The sequence below is a fragment of the Ranitomeya imitator genome, chromosome 1 (genome assembly GCF_032444005.1).
Source record: "Ranitomeya imitator isolate aRanImi1 chromosome 1, aRanImi1.pri, whole genome shotgun sequence".
NCBI classification, from domain to species: Eukaryota; Metazoa; Chordata; class Amphibia; order Anura; family Dendrobatidae; genus Ranitomeya; species Ranitomeya imitator.
The window spans coordinates 394,191,621-394,207,253 of NC_091282.1; positions in this window are offsets into that span (position 1 = coordinate 394,191,621).

A 15,633-nucleotide genomic window follows, 5' to 3' on the forward strand; every position below is an offset into this window, starting at 1 on the left:
AAAATCTTATTGCAAACAAGATGTTGAAATTTTGAGACACGCCTGCGAGATCTATAGAGAGCGTATTAAGCAGATGACGCAGAAAAATGTTAAAAAATACTGTAGGCGTCAAAAGCAAAGGATTGTAGTGAGCAGATGTGTTGATCCTTTTCAGCTCATCACCCTGGCCTCGGTGTGTATGACAATGTACAGGTTTAAATTCCTTCCAAAAAAGACAATCGCCATTTTACCTGGTGATAATTATCACAAGGCAAAAAAGCGCTACTCGACACCCGCTATACAATGGCTCATGTATGTAGCCCACTCAGAGAACATCGACATACAGCACGCTTTGAGAGGCGGCAAAAAACAGATCGGAAAATATTTTCTAGATGGTTATGTGTTATGATAGGCAATTCAGTACCACAATGGACATAGCGGTCAGAGCACATACAGTGATCTGACAATAACTCAAAATCATAGAACGAGCTCTGAGACGTGGGAACCCTGCAGACCGCAATCCCTAATCCTCTCCAAACAACACTAGAGGCAGCCGTGGATTGCGCCTAACTCTGCCTATGCAACTCGGCACAGCCTGAGAAACTAACTAGCCTGAAGATAGAAAATAAGCCTACCTTGCCTCAGAGAAATACCCCAAAGGAAAAGGCAGCCCCCCACATATAATGACTGTGAGTAAGATGAAAAGACAAACGTAGGGATGAAATAGATTCAGCAAAGTGAGGCCCGACTTTCTTAACAGAGCGAGGATAGGAAAGATAACTTTGCGGTCTACACAAAACCCTAAAGAAAACCACGCAAAGGGGGCAAAAAGACCCTCCGTACCGAACTAACGGCACAGAGGTACACCCTTTGCGTCCCAGAGCTTCCAGCAAAACAATTAGACAAGCTGGACAGAAAAAATAGCAAACAAATAGCAAAGAAGAACTTAGCAATGCAGAGCAGCAGGCCACAGGAATGATCCAGGGAAAAACAAGTCGAACACTGGAACATTGACAGGAAGCCAGGATCAAAGCATTAGGTGGAGTTAAGTAGAGAAGCACCTAACAACCTCACCAGATCACCTGAGGGAGGAAACTCAGAAGCCGCAGTACCACTTCCCTCCACCAACAGAAGCTCACAGAGAGAATCAGCCGAAGTACCACTTGTGACCACAGGAGGGAGCTCTGCAACAGAGTTCACAACAGTTATGCCTATGTTAGCGGCCAACACATAGCCTTTGAATTTCAGGGGTGTTTTTACCACGGATGTCCCGTGTGCTATAATGAAAATGACATGAATAAGGTCACAAGCACGTCCTACGGTCAGTTATACTATACCTTTTTAGCTAAAAAACGTTACTTACAGTGTTGCGGGTACACAATAAGGGTGATGTGGGAGCATGAGTGGAATGAAATGGTTGAAAATGATTCTAACCTTCAAGCATTTCTCCGCCAGATGGAATTCCCCGTTCCTTTAGACCCCCGTGATGCACATTATGGCGGGCGAACTAACGCCATTAAGCTCTATCACCATCTGGAAGAAGGGGAGACTTTACATTACTATGATTTCACCAGTCTGTAGCCCTTTGTAAACAAAACTAAAACATACCCTGTAGGCCATCCAGACATCATCTATGACAATTTTGGATTCATTAAAAAATACTTTGGCATTGCTAGAGTCAAGGTCTACCCGCCGAGAGATTTATTTTTTCCAGTTCTGCCGGTAAAACTCAACAAAAAATTAATGTTTCCCCTTTGCTACACATGCGCTGCAAATTCCCAGGCAGATATTTGCGCCCACAGTGATGAAGAACGGGCGCTGACAGGCACCTGGTGCACTATAGAGCTCGAGATGGCTATAGAAAAAGGGTATCGGATCGCCCACATCTATGAAATATGGCATTTTCCTAAAACCACTGATGATCTGTTTGCACCTTACATTAAATTACATCTTAGGGATAAGCAGAAAGCCTCTGGTTATCCTAGCTGGTGTACTGATGATGCCAAGAAACGACAGTACATTGACTCTTTTCTTGAAAAAGAAGGTGTCCAATTACGGCCTGAAAATATAGCTGTCAATCCTGCCAAGCGACAGATCTCCAAGCTTTTCTTAAATTCTTTATGGGGAAAGTTTGCTCAGAGATCTAATCTATCATGTACCAGCATTGTTAGGGATCCAGATGAACTTTTTAAGTATTTGTTCCTGCCTTACTATGACATTTCGATGTTACATTTCCTTGATGATGCCACCGCAACCGTTAACTGGAAATATGCAAAAGGCCACCACTAGTGTTGAGCGATACCTTCCGATATCGGAAAGTATCGGTATCGGTTTGGATCGGCCGATATTCAAAAAATATCGGATATCGCCGATACCGATACCCGATCCCAATGCAAGTCAATGGGACCAAAATATCGGAATTAAAATAAACCCTTTCTTTCCTTGTAGGTTCATTCTACATGAAGGAAAACAACTAAGAATAATGCCGGATGTATTTGGGGAGGTGGCGGAGACATTAAAGTCATAGAGGTTTATCCCAATCAAATAGAATAGCATGTTTTTTGTTTTTTTTTAAGACGTTCGGAGTGACAAAGATATTGACTATGTAAATTTTTTTTTTATTTTGTCAGATATTGATGTTTCACTATTCCACGCCCTTCCCCTTCTTTTTTTTCTTTTTTTTTTTCTTTTCCCACACTTTCATCTTCATCATCATCAGCATCTTTGACATCAACTTCTTCACCTTATTCATCTTCTTCTTCATCTTCTACCTATTTTTTTTTTTTTATTACATTCTTCATATTCATTTTATTCAACTATTATTATTCTTCTTATTCTACATATTCTTTTTATTCCACTGTTATTATTCTTCCTATTCTACTTCTTCATCATATTCTCATTTGTGACAGGCATTCCCGTAGTTGTTATCTATAAAAGTTTGAAGATTACACCTTCCGTTCTGCCAGTCACAAAAGTTACATTTGTCCGCGTTCAGTTTGGCCTGCAGCATCAGGCTTTATCCAGGGGCACCACGAGGAGGAACGGACTCACCCCCATACACTGCTTAGTCTTCTTCTGCATATAATTTAGATAATATCTTTTGCTCTGATATTAAGTCTTATGCTTAATGTTCTTCTGCTCTTTGTTCTGCAGCCTCTTGTTCTTCTGCTTCTCGGTCTTCCATGTTGTCGTCTCCAGGGTCGTCGTCTCCAGTGTCGTCATCTCCGCCGTCGTCGTCGTCGTCATCGGGGTGGTCTTCCGTGTCGTCGTCATCGTGGTGGTCTTCCGGGTCGTCGACGTTAGGGTCTTCAACTTGGAAATGTAGCAGAAGGTACAAGAAGGCTGAGAAAATGCCAAGAACCAGCTGATGGAACTGGAACTCGGATGGCTACCCGAAGGTTCAAGAGCCTATGGAACTACCGAGGACCAGCTGACGTTACTGGAACCCGGTTACTAAGCAGGAGGTACCCGTGCTAAAAAGCACTACCAAGGACCGCCTGACGTTGACGGAACTCGGATACCCAGAAGGAGGCACCTAAGCCAAAGGCTCTGCCCGGAACCAGCTGACGTTACTGGAACCAGGATGGGGAGCAGAAGGTACAAGAGCAAAAGACACTGCCGAGAACCAGCTGACGGTACTGGAACCCGGATGGGTAGCCGAAGGTCCAAGAGCCAATGGAACTACCGAGGACCAGCTGACGTTACTGGAACCCGGTTACTAAGCAGGAGGTACCCGTGCCTGAAAGCACTACCAAGGACCACCTGACGTTGGTGGAACTTGGATACCCAGAAGGAGGCACCTAAGCCAAAGGCTCTGCCCGGAACCAGCTGACGGTACTGGAACCAGGATGGGGAGCAGAAGGTACAAGAGCAAAAGACACTGCCGAGAACCAGCTGACGGTGCTGGAACCAGGTGGTGGACCCGAAGGCCCACAGGAGAGGAGAGAACAGCTAGGCCGCGAGGCAGCCGCAGTTACCGAACCCCAACAGTCCTACAGGGGGAGCTGGGCCTACTGGCACTACATAACCAGCCTTGACTACCAGTTCACGCAGCCCACATAGGAAGCTCCTAAACTGGAGGCACCCTGGAGTTGGCTAACTCGACCGCACCACGACGGGGCAAGCATAGGCGTCTCAGTGAAGTTGACACAACCCGGAAACAGCTGACGGTGCTGAAACCAGGCTTGGCACGAGGGAGTACCTGTGACAAGAACACTGCTGAGAACCAGCTGGCGGTGCTGGAACCCGGATGCGTTGCCCCAGTGTGCAAGAGCCAATGGCACGACCGAGGACCAGCTGACGGTGCTGGAACCCGGTTACTAAGCTGTAGGTGCCCGCGCTTAAAAGCACTACCAAGGACCGCCTGGCGTTGGCGGAACTCGGATACCCAGGAGGAGGCACCTAAGCCAAAGGCTCGGCCCGGAACCAGCTGACGGTGCTGGAACCAGGTGGTGGACCCCAAGGCCCACAGGAGAGGAGAGAACAGCTAGGCCGCGAGGCAGCCGCAGTTACCGAACCCCAACAGTCCTACAGGGGGAGCTGGGCCTACTGGCACTACAGAACCAGCCTTGACTACCAGTTCACGCAGCCCACATAGGAAGCTCCTAAACTGGAGGCACCCTGGAGTTGGCTAACCCGACCGCACCACGACGAGGCAAGCATAGGTGTCTCAGTGAGCTTGACACAACCCGGAAACAGCTGACGGTGCTGAAACCAGGCTTGGCACGAGGGAGTACCTGTGACAAAAACACTGCCGAGAACCAGCTGGCGGTGCTGGAACCCGGATGCGTTGCCCCAGTGTGCAAGAGCCAATGGCACGACCGAGGACCAGCTGACGGTGCTGGAACCCGGTTACTAAGCTGTAGGTGCCCGCGCTTAAAAGCACTACCAAGGACCGCCTGGCGTTGGCGGAACTCGGATACCCAGGAGGAGGCACCTAAGCCAAAGGCTCGGCCCGGAACCAGCTGACGGTGCTGGAACCAGGTGGTGGACCCGAAGGTCCACAGGAGAGGAGAGAACAGCTAGGCCGCGAGGCAGCCGCAGTTACCGAACCCCAACAGTCCTACAGGGGGAGCTGGGCCTACTGGCACTACAGAACCAGCCTTGACTACCAGTTCACGCAGCCCACATAGGAAGCTCCTAAACTGGAGGCACCCTGGAGTTGGCTAACCCGACCGCACCACGACGAGGCAAGCATAGGTGTCTCAGTGAGCTTGACACAACCCGGAAACAGCTGACGGTGCTGAAACCAGGCTTGGCACGAGGGAGTACCTGTGACAAAAACACTGCCGAGAACCAGCTGGCGGTGCTGGAACCCGGATGCGTTGCCCCAGTGTGCAAGAGCCAATGGCACGACCGAGGACCAGCTGACGGTGCTGGAACCCGGTTACTAAGCTGTAGGTGCCCGCGCTTAAAAGCACTACCAAGGACCGCCTGGCGTTGGCGGAACTCGGATACCCAGGAGGAGGCACCTAAGCCAAAGGCTCGGCCCGGAACCAGCTGACGGTGCTGGAACCAGGTGGTGGACCCCAAGGCCCACAGGAGAGGAGAGAACAGCTAGGCCGCGAGGCAGCCGCAGTTACCGAACCCCAACAGTCCTACAGGGGGAGCTGGGCCTACTGGCACTACAGAACCAGCCTTGACTACCAGTTCACGCAGCCCACATAGGAAGCTCCTAAACTGGAGGCACCCTGGAGTTGGCTAACCCGACCGCACCACGACGAGGCAAGCATAGGTGTCTCAGTGAGCTTGACACAACCCGGAAACAGCTGACGGTGCTGAAACCAGGCTTGGCACGAGGGAGTACCTGTGACAAAAACACTGCCGAGAACCAGCTGGCGGTGCTGGAACCCGGATGCGTTGCCCCAGTGTGCAAGAGCCAATGGCACGACCGAGGACCAGCTGACGGTGCTGGAACCCGGTTACTAAGCTGTAGGTGCCCGCGCTTAAAAGCACTACCAAGGACCGCCTGGCGTTGGCGGAACTCGGATACCCAGGAGGAGGCACCTAAGCCAAAGGCTCGGCCCGGAACCAGCTGACGGTGCTGGAACCAGGTGGTGGACCCCAAGGCCCACAGGAGAGGAGAGAACAGCTAGGCCGCGAGGCAGCCGCAGTTACCGAACCCCAACAGTCCTACAGGGGGAGCTGGGCCTACTGGCACTACAGAACCAGCCTTGACTACCAGTTCACGCAGCCCACATAGGAAGCTCCTAAACTGGAGGCACCCTGGAGTTGGCTAACCCGACCGCACCACGACGAGGCAAGCATAGGTGTCTCAGTGAGCTTGACACAACCCGGAAACAGCTGACGGTGCTGAAACCAGGCTTGGCACGAGGGAGTACCTGTGACAAAAACACTGCCGAGAACCAGCTGGCGGTGCTGGAACCCGGATGCGTTGCCCCAGTGTGCAAGAGCCAATGGCACGACCGAGGACCAGCTGACGGTGCTGGAACCCGGTTACTAAGCTGTAGGTGCCCGCGCTTAAAAGCACTACCAAGGACCGCCTGGCGTTGGCGGAACTCGGATACCCAGGAGGAGGCACCTAAGCCAAAGGCTCGGCCCGGAACCAGCTGACGGTGCTGGAACCAGGTGGTGGACCCCAAGGCCCACAGGAGAGGAGAGAACAGCTAGGCCGCGAGGCAGCCGCAGTTACCGAACCCCAACAGTCCTACAGGGGGAGCTGGGCCTACTGGCACTACAGAACCAGCCTTGACTACCAGTTCACGCAGCCCACATAGGAAGCTCCTAAACTGGAGGCACCCTGGAGTTGGCTAACCCGACCGCACCACGACGAGGCAAGCATAGGTGTCTCAGTGAGCTTGACACAACCCGGAAACAGCTGACGGTGCTGAAACCAGGCTTGGCACGAGGGAGTACCTGTGACAAAAACACTGCCGAGAACCAGCTGGCGGTGCTGGAACCCGGATGCGTTGCCCCAGTGTGCAAGAGCCAATGGCACGACCGAGGACCAGCTGACGGTGCTGGAACCCGGTTACTAAGCTGTAGGTGCCCGCGCTTAAAAGCACTACCAAGGACCGCCTGGCGTTGGCGGAACTCGGATACCCAGGAGGAGGCACCTAAGCCAAAGGCTCGGCCCGGAACCAGCTGACGGTGCTGGAACCAGGTGGTGGACCCGAAGGTCCACAGGAGAGGAGAGAACAGCTAGGCCGCGAGGCAGCCGCAGTTACCGAACCCCAACAGTCCTACAGGGGGAGCTGGGCCTACTGGCACTACAGAACCAGCCTTGACTACCAGTTCACGCAGCCCACATAGGAAGCTCCTAAACTGGAGGCACCCTGGAGTTGGCTAACCCGACCGCACCACGACGAGGCAAGCATAGGTGTCTCAGTGAGCTTGACACAACCCGGAAACAGCTGACGGTGCTGAAACCAGGCTTGGCACGAGGGAGTACCTGTGACAAAAACACTGCCGAGAACCAGCTGGCGGTGCTGGAACCCGGATGCGTTGCCCCAGTGTGCAAGAGCCAATGGCACGACCGAGGACCAGCTGACGGTGCTGGAACCCGGTTACTAAGCTGTAGGTGCCCGCGCTTAAAAGCACTACCAAGGACCGCCTGGCGTTGGCGGAACTCGGATACCCAGGAGGAGGCACCTAAGCCAAAGGCTCGGCCCGGAACCAGCTGACGGTGCTGGAACCAGGTGGTGGACCCCAAGGCCCACAGGAGAGGAGAGAACAGCTAGGCCGCGAGGCAGCCGCAGTTACCGAACCCCAACAGTCCTACAGGGGGAGCTGGGCCTACTGGCACTACAGAACCAGCCTTGACTACCAGTTCACGCAGCCCACATAGGAAGCTCCTAAACTGGAGGCACCCTGGAGTTGGCTAACCCGACCGCACCACGACGAGGCAAGCATAGGTGTCTCAGTGAGCTTGACACAACCCGGAAACAGCTGACGGTGCTGAAACCAGGCTTGGCACGAGGGAGTACCTGTGACAAAAACACTGCCGAGAACCAGCTGGCGGTGCTGGAACCCGGATGCGTTGCCCCAGTGTGCAAGAGCCAATGGCACGACCGAGGACCAGCTGACGGTGCTGGAACCCGGTTACTAAGCTGTAGGTGCCCGCGCTTAAAAGCACTACCAAGGACCGCCTGGCGTTGGCGGAACTCGGATACCCAGGAGGAGGCACCTAAGCCAAAGGCTCGGCCCGGAACCAGCTGACGGTGCTGGAACCAGGTGGTGGACCCCAAGGCCCACAGGAGAGGAGAGAACAGCTAGGCCGCGAGGCAGCCGCAGTTACCGAACCCCAACAGTCCTACAGGGGGAGCTGGGCCTACTGGCACTACAGAACCAGCCTTGACTACCAGTTCACGCAGCCCACATAGGAAGCTCCTAAACTGGAGGCACCCTGGAGTTGGCTAACCCGACCGCACCACGACGAGGCAAGCATAGGTGTCTCAGTGAGCTTGACACAACCCGGAAACAGCTGACGGTGCTGAAACCAGGCTTGGCACGAGGGAGTACCTGTGACAAAAACACTGCCGAGAACCAGCTGGCGGTGCTGGAACCCGGATGCGTTGCCCCAGTGTGCAAGAGCCAATGGCACGACCGAGGACCAGCTGACGGTGCTGGAACCCGGTTACTAAGCTGTAGGTGCCCGCGCTTAAAAGCACTACCAAGGACCGCCTGGCGTTGGCGGAACTCGGATACCCAGGAGGAGGCACCTAAGCCAAAGGCTCGGCCCGGAACCAGCTGACGGTGCTGGAACCAGGTGGTGGACCCCAAGGCCCACAGGAGAGGAGAGAACAGCTAGGCCGCGAGGCAGCCGCAGTTACCGAACCCCAACAGTCCTACAGGGGGAGCTGGGCCTACTGGCACTACAGAACCAGCCTTGACTACCAGTTCACGCAGCCCACATAGGAAGCTCCTAAACTGGAGGCACCCTGGAGTTGGCTAACCCGACCGCACCACGACGAGGCAAGCATAGGTGTCTCAGTGAGCTTGACACAACCCGGAAACAGCTGACGGTGCTGAAACCAGGCTTGGCACGAGGGAGTACCTGTGACAAGAACACTGCCGAGAACCAGCTGGCGGTGCTGGAACCCGGATGCGTTGCCTTGCCTATTAAAGATTGTCTTCCTAGAGCCCCAACTAGCGGTGTTGGAGCAAAGGGTAAGCAGGGGGAGATGAGTGTAGGCCGAAGCCTGCACTGGAGGCAGCTTTGTGTCTGCGTTGCGTTTGCAGGACACTTTGCCGGCTACACACTGGGGGAACAGCTGGCGTTGCTGAACCCCACTAACACAATGGCGTGTGTTTTTCTCTGTGCAGCTAGCACTTGCGGGCAAAAACTAGCGATGTTAGAGCCCGTGTTGAAGCAGGAGGAGGAGGAGAGGAGCAGAGTGTAGGCCGAAGCTTAGTTGAACCAATTTCAAAGGAAACCTTTAACCCCCCCCTCAGGTGTTACAAAGTACAAGAGACACACCTTGTGCAGTATTAATGCTGCACAAGTGAAAGGTTGCTCTATTAATTTGTCTACTTGCACACGCTGAATGAAAGACATACACAATTTACCCCATTCTACAGTCAAACTGTAGTGGATGCGTGACTTGGTTTTTTGATGAGACGCAGCACAGGTGTCCAAAATAACGCCTTGGTGCTTGGAGCAGCTTCCTGAGCGTTGTTATTTGCTGTACAGGAGTCTGCGCTCTTGTGTTATCCCTTGGCAATGCCCTGTTAGCGCTGCCCATCTTATGACATCATTTCATGTTGGCCGGTGCGGTTAACGATGGCCATAAATCCCAGACCCACAGTGTCTTTTCATAAAGCCACACTGCGGTGCTGGGATTCGTGGCCTTGAGCAGTAAATATTTTGGCCGCTCACACACGTCCTTACACCTGCTTCAGACTGGGCGGCCTCTGCTGATCCCTTCTTGCATGCCGCGGCCATGAGGCTGCACAGTCTGAAGAAGGCTGAAGGAGATGAGTTAAGACAGGCGAAGATATGCACTGCTCGTGCCCATCAATCACACCCTCGCAGTCAAAATAATTAAGACAACGAGGAGCATTTTATTCAGGCAGGGCGGACGAACAGGCGCAAGTAGCCAACCAATGATGTCAGAAGACGGGAAGCGCTACCAAGGGGGGTGCTGCGTATCATTAGAAAGGAAAGTCACACCTCAGGGACAGTGGAATGGTCTCAAAGAGACACATTTTGTACGTGTTGAGTTCCACGTGGGCAAGGAGAAAACATCAGCCACCTTGTACAAATGCAGCAGTACTGCTGTACAAGGTGGCTGTTATACATAGAAACACCTGGGGGTGGGGGCCAGGCTCCCTTCAATTTCAGTTCATGTGCCTGCGTGGCGTTTGCAGGTCACGTTGCAAGCTGCACAGCAGGGGAACAGCTGGCGGTGCTGAACCCCACTAACACATTGGCTGGTGTTTTTCTCTGTGCAGCTAGCATTTCCGGGCAAAAACTAGCGGTGTTTGAGCCCAGGGTCAGCAGGAGGAGGAGGAGAGGAGCAAAGTGTAGGCCGAAGCCTGCACTGGTGGCAGCTTTTGGTCGGTTGTGCCAGCGTGGCTTGTGCTGGACACGATGCCGGCTACACAGCGGGGGAACAGCTGGCGTTGCTGAACCCCACTAACACATTGGCTGGTGTTTTTCTCTGTGCAGCTAGCATTTCCGGGCAAAAACTAGCGGTGTTTGAGCCCAGGGTCAGCAGGAGGAGGAGGAGAGGAGCAAAGTGTAGGCCGAAGCCTGCACTGGTGGCAGCTTTTGGTCGGTTGTGCCAGCGTGGCTTGTGCTGGACACGATGCCGGCTACACAGCGGGGGAACAGCTGGCGTTGCTGAACCCCACTAACACATTGGCTGGTGTTTTTCTCTGTGCAGCTAGCATTTCCGGGCAAAAACTAGCGGTGTTTGAGCCCAGGGTCAGCAGGAGGAGGAGGAGAGGAGCAAAGTGTAGGCCGAAGCCTGCACTGGTGGCAGCTTTTGGTCGGTTGTGCCAGCGTGGCTTGTGCTGGACACGATGCCGGCTACACAGCGGGGGAACAGCTGGCGTTGCTGAACCCCACTAACACATTGGCTGGTGTTTTTCTCTGTGCAGCTAGCATTTCCGGGCAAAAACTAGCGTTGTTACAGCCCAGGGTCAGCAGGAGGAGGAGAGGAGCAGAGTGTAGGCCGAAGCCTAGTTGAACCAATTTCAAAGGTTACCTTTAACCCCCCCTCAGGTGTTACAAAGAACAAGAGCCACTCCTTCTGCAGCATTAATGCTGCACAAGTAAAAGGTTGCTCTATTAATTTGTCTACTTGCACAAGCTGAATGCAACACGTAGACTATTTAGCCCATTATACTGTTTAACAGTAGTGGAGGCGTGACTTGTCTTTTTAAAGAAAAGCAGCACAGGTGTCGAAAACACCTTTTTGCATGGGCGCAGCTTCCTGAGCGTTGTTAGTTGCTGTACAGGAGTCTGCGCTCTTGTGATCCTTTGGCCATGCGCTGTGAGCGCTTCCTGTCTTATGACCTCATTTCATGTTGGCCGTTGCGGTTAGCGATGGACATGAATCCCAGACCCACAGTGTGTTTTTAAAAAATCACACTGCGGTGCTGGGATTCGTGCCCTGGTGCAGTAAATATGTTTGCCGCTCACACATGTCCTTACACCTGCTTCAGACTGGACGGCCTCATCTGATCCCTTATCGCATGCCGCGGCCATGAGGCCGCACAGTCAGAAGAAGGCGGAAGGAGGGGAGTGAAAACAGGGGAACATATGCACTGCTCGTGCCCATCAATCACACCCTCGCAGTCAAAATATATGAGACAACGGGGGGTGTTGTGTCGGGCAGGGGGGACGCACAGGCACAGCCAGCCAACCAATGATGTCAGGAGACGGGCAGCGCTAACAATGGGGGTGCTGCGTGTCATTAAAAAGGAAAGTCACACCTCAGGGACATTGTAATGGTCTGTAATGAGACACATTTTGTACTTGTTGAGTTCCACGTGTGCAAGGAGAAAAAGTCAGCCACCTTGTACAAATGCAGCAGTACTGCTGTACAAGGTGGCTGTTATACATAGAAACACCTGGGGGGGTGGGGGGCAGGCTCCCTTCAATTTCAGTTCATGTGCCTGCGTGGCGTTTGCAGGTCACGTTGCAAGCTACACAGCAGGGGAACAGCTGGCGTTGCTGAACCCCACTGACACATTGACTGGTGTTTTTCTCTGTGCAGATTGCATGTCCGGGCAAAAACTAGCGGTGTTAGAGCCCAGGGTCAGCAGGAGGAGGAGGAGAGGAGCAAAGTGTAGGCCGAAGCCTGCACTGGTGGCAGCTTTTGTTCTGTTGTGCCAGCGTGGCTTGTGCTGGACACGTTGCCGACTACACAGCAGGGGAACAGCTGGCGGTGCTGAACCCCACTAACACATTGGCTGGTGTTTTTCTCTGTGCAGCTAGCATTTCCGGGCAAAAACTAGCGGTGTTTGAGCCCAGGGTCAGCAGGAGGAGTAGAGGAGCAGAGTGTAGGCCGAAGCCTAGTTGAACCAATTTCAAAGGTTACCTTTAACCCCCCCCTCAGGTGTTGCAAGGTACAAGAGCCACACCTTGAACAGCATTAATGATGCACAAGTCAAAGGTTGCTCTATTTAATTTTGCTCCTTGCACACGCTGAATTAAACACGTACACTATTTAGCCCATTATACTGTCAAACAGTTGTGGAGGCGTGACTTGTCTTTTTAACGAGACGCAGCACAGGTGTCAAAATTTGCACCTAGGTACTGGGCGCAGATTCCTGAGCGTTGTTATTTGCTGTACAGGAGTCTGCGCTCTTGTGTTATCCCTTGGCAATACCCTGTTAGTGCAGGCCGTCTCATGACCTCATTTCATGTTGGCCGGTGCGGTTAACGATGGCCATAAATCCCAGACCCACAGTGGCTTTTCCTAAAGTCACACTGCGGTGCTGGGATTCGTGGCCTTGTGCAGTAAATATGTTCGCCGCTCACACATGTCCTTACACCTGCTTCAGACTGGGCGGCCTCAGCTGATCCCTTATCGCATGCCGCGGCCATGAGGCCGCACAGTCAGAAGAAGGCGGAAGGAGGGGAGTGAAAACAGGGGAACATATGCACTGCTCGTGCCCATCAATCACACCCTCGCAGTCAAAATATATGAGACAACGGGGGGCGTTGTGTCGGGCAGGGGGGACGCACAGGCACAGCCAGCCAACCAATGATGTCAGGAGACGGGCAGCGCTAACAATGGGGGTGCTGCGTGTCATTAAAAAGGAAAGTCACACCTCAGGGACATTGTAATGGTCTGTAATGAGACACATTTTGTACTTGTTGAGTTCCACGTGTGCAAGGAGAAAAAGTCAGCCACCTTGTACAAATGCAGCAGTACTGCTGTACAAGGTGGCTGTTATACATAGAAACACCTGGGGGGGTGGGGGGCAGGCTCCCTTCAATTTCAGTTCATGTGCCTGCGTGGCGTTTGCAGGTCACGTTGCAAGCTACACAGCAGGGGAACAGCTGGCGTTGCTGAACCCCACTGACACATTGACTGGTGTTTTTCTCTGTGCAGATTGCATGTCCGGGCAAAAACTAGCGGTGTTAGAGCCCAGGGTCAGCAGGAGGAGGAGGAGAGGAGCAAAGTGTAGGCCGAAGCCTGCACTGGTGGCAGCTTTTGTTCTGTTGTGCCAGCGTGGCTTGTGCTGGACACGTTGCCGACTACACAGCAGGGGAACAGCTGGCGGTGCTGAACCCCACTAACACATTGGCTGGTGTTTTTCTCTGTGCAGCTAGCATTTCCGGGCAAAAACTAGCGGTGTTTGAGCCCAGGGTCAGCAGGAGGAGTAGAGGAGCAGAGTGTAGGCCGAAGCCTAGTTGAACCAATTTCAAAGGTTACCTTAAACCCCCCCCTCAGGTGTTGCAAGGTACAAGAGCCACACCTTGAACAGCATTAATGATGCACAAGTCAAAGGTTGCTCTATTTAATTTTGCTCCTTGCACACGCTGAATTAAACACGTACACTATTTAGCCCATTATACTGTCAAACAGTTGTGGAGGCGTGACTTGTCTTTTTAACGAGACGCAGCACAGGTGTCAAAATTTGCACCTAGGTACTGGGCGCAGATTCCTGAGCGTTGTTATTTGCTGTACAGGAGTCTGCGCTCTTGTGTTATCCCTTGGCAATACCCTGTTAGTGCAGGCCGTCTCATGACCTCATTTCATGTTGGCCGGTGCGGTTAACGATGGCCATAAATCCCAGACCCACAGTGGCTTTTCCTAAAGTCACACTGCGGTGCTGGGATTCGTGGCCTTGTGCAGTAAATATGTTCGCCGCTCACACATGTCCTTACACCTGCTTCAGACTGGGCGGCCTCAGCTGATCCCTTATCGCATGCCGCGGCCATGAGGCCGCACAGTCAGAAGAAGGCGGAAGGAGGGGAGTGAAAACAGGGGAACATATGCACTGCTCGTGCCCATCAATCACACCCTCGCAGTCAAAATATATGAGACAACGGGGGGCGTTGTGTCGGGCAGGGGGGACGCACAGGCACAGCCAGCCAACCAATGATGTCAGGAGACGGGCAGCGCTAACAATGGGGGTGCTGCGTGTCATTACAAAGGAAAGTCACACCTCAGGGACATTGTAATGGTCTCTAATGAGACACATTTTGTACGTGTTGAGTTCCACGTGGGCAAGGAGAAAAAGTCAGCCACCTCGTACAAATGCAGCAGTACTGCTGTACAAGGTGGCTGATATACATAGAAACACCTGTGGGTGGGGGGCAGGCTCCCTTCAATTTCAGTTCATGTGCCTGCGTGGCGTTTGCAGGTCACGTTGCAAGCTACACAGCAGGGGAACAGCTGGCGTTGCTGAACCCCACTAACACATTGGCTGGTGTTTTTCTCTGTGCAGCTAGCATGTCCGGGCAGAAACTGGCGTTGTTTGAGCCCAGGGTCAGCAGGAGGAGGAGAGGAGCAAAGTGTAGGCCGAAGCCTGCACTGGTGGCAGCTTTTGGTCGGTTGTGCCAGCGTGGCTTGTGCTGGACACGATGCCGGCTACACAGCGGGGGAACAGCAGGCGGTGCTGAACCCCACTAACACATTGGCTGGTGTTTTTCTCTGTGCAGCTAGCATGTCCGGGCAGAAACTGGCGTTGTTTGAGCCCAGGGTCAGCAGGAGGAGGAGAGGAGCAAAGTGTAGGCCGAAGCCTGCACTGGTGGCAGCTTTTGGTCGGTTGTGCCAGCGTGGCTTGTGCTGGACACGTTGCCGACTACACAGCAGGGGAACAGCTGGCGGTGCTGAACCCCACTAACACATTGGCTGGTGTTTTTCTCTGTGCAGCTAGCATTTCCGGGCAAAAACTAGCGGTGTTTGAGCCCAGGGTCAGCAGGAGGAGTAGAGGAGCAGAGTGTAGGCCGAAGCCTAGTTGAACCAATTTCAAAGGTTACCTTTAACCCCCCCCTCAGGTGTTGCAAGGTACAAGAGCCACACCTTGTGCAGCATTAATGCTGCACAAGTAAAAGGTTGCTCTATTTGTTTTGCTCCTTGCACACGCTGACTAAAACACGTACACTATTTAGCCCATTATACTGTCAAACAGTTGTGGAGGCGTGACTTGTCTTTTTAACGAGACGCAGCACAGGTGTCAAAATTTGCACCTAGGTACTGGGCGCAGATTCCTGAGCGTTGTTATTTG